General features: G+C 35.9%; 1 pseudogene; it reads right to left on the bottom strand.

Moving 5' to 3' along the window:
• Window positions 1-811: 811 nt before the first annotated feature.
• Window positions 812-1863, bottom strand: LOC106743770 (annotated as a pseudogene).
• Window positions 1864-1925: the final 62 nt, after the last annotated feature.

A 1925-nucleotide genomic window follows, 5' to 3' on the forward strand; every position in this document is an offset into this window, starting at 1 on the left:
TATGGTGCGGTGAATTTCAGTATTAACCCCTTCCCGTGCCATTTAGCTCGACGAAACTCGGCCCAAGCGGTAGGCATTGACGCGCGCTAAACAGACCAGACTGATGCTTGTAAACAGTCGCAATACGATCCGAAATGTAGATGCCCGCAATGCCTGTGATATAGTCAATTTTACGCGATACTGGAGTTGAGGAAGTAAACTCTAATGCTTTTACGTTTATAGATATTATAAATTTATTATATTTTGTATATAATAATGTAGTATATAATAGCTGTTTATATTATTGTAGAAAATGTATAGCAGTTTTCGAATGTAGTTTGGTGCTCNATATATAATAGCTGTTTATATATTATTGTAGAAAATGTATAGCAGTTTTCGAATGTAGTTTGGTGCTCTCAAATATGTAGTAACACTGCGCCTAAAAGGAAATAGCATATTATTTAAAAAAAATTTAATCAGAAAACTAAATATCTAAAAAAAATACATACAACTCTACAAATCCTCCACAGTATGATATGTCTTAAAACATTCCGGCAGATGTAAAGCCACTTGGCATTTCGAGCATTCCCACTTCGTTGCGCTTCGTATTTTATGTTCATAACAGACTTTGCACATTCTTGTTGGATGCTTATTTCGAGGTGTCGGATCTATACTTTTGGGGAAATGAGCCCAATATTGGGCTTGGAGTCGAAGGGGCGTTTCAGCTGATGGTTTTCCACGCATTTTGTAGTCTGGTAATTCAACAATTTGCAAAATTGCCTCTGCTATATCTATACGGTAATCAACATAAGTCTGCCGATTTCGACTGGAAATTGTTTTCTACATAATATAGGTATTGAACAGAGCCATATCTGATATGTAAAAGAAAATTTTTCTATATCCTTTCATGACTTTTCTCATTATTGGGAAACAGGCTAACATTTGATCTTGATGGTCAACTGCACCCATACCCTTATTATATTCTATGATACATTTCGGCTTCATTACTTTCTGTAACTGTTTGTTTGATTGCTCGACCATCTCTACTGTTTTGTGTTTTGTGGAGAGCATATAAACGTCGCGCTTGTCCTTCCATCGCAAAGCTATCAAATTATTGCAACATCTCCACGCGAATTCTCCTTTCTTCAAAATATGTTTTTGCATGTCTTGTGGCATATTTTTTCTGTTCTTTCGTACCGTCCCGATAACGTTTGTCTTTTGACGGTGTAATTTTAGAAACAGGTTAAGCGAAGAGTACCAGTTATCCAGGAATAAAGTGTGCCCTCTATTTATTATAGATTTTGACAACTCGATAACAACATTCTCCGACGCACTCTCGTGTCGATTAGTTCTGTCCTGGCCGGTATATATTTTAAATCCATGGCAGAAACCGGTAGTGGCCTCGCACAATTTGTAAATTTTTATTCCAAACCGAGCTCTTTTTGACGGATTGAATTGTTTGTACCCTAAACGCCCTTTATATTTCATCAAGGATTCATCTATGCTAACATATTCATTGGGTGTGTATATTTATTTAAATTTTTGATTCCAAAAATCAATGACCGGTCTTATCTTGCGAAGTCGGTCTTTACTATCATCAGTTTCATTATCGGAGAAATGTAAAAATCTCGAAATTTGACGAAATCTCTTAAATGGCATCGTGTCTCTAAATATTGGCGTTTCTAATACAGCTCTTTTAGTCCAGTAAAGTTGAATACTTGATTTTTTTACTTGACCCATCAAAATACATAGTGCAAAATAGGCCTTGATTTCGTCTAAAGTGACAGGATACCAAGTGTCGTCTACATATCGTTTTTTTCGCTCGTCGTGTATTGTTTGATCTGCGAAGCGATTGGTTTCCGTAACCAGGCTTTCCCAAAACTTCTTATCAAATGTAATAAAGAATAGATCTAGTATTTTTGGATTGTCGCTTAAATTATTTAAGA

The sequence above is a fragment of the Dinoponera quadriceps genome, unplaced genomic scaffold (genome assembly GCF_001313825.1).
Source record: "Dinoponera quadriceps isolate SergipeBrazil2010 unplaced genomic scaffold, ASM131382v1 scaffold1219, whole genome shotgun sequence".
Classification (NCBI taxonomy): domain Eukaryota; kingdom Metazoa; phylum Arthropoda; class Insecta; order Hymenoptera; family Formicidae; genus Dinoponera; species Dinoponera quadriceps.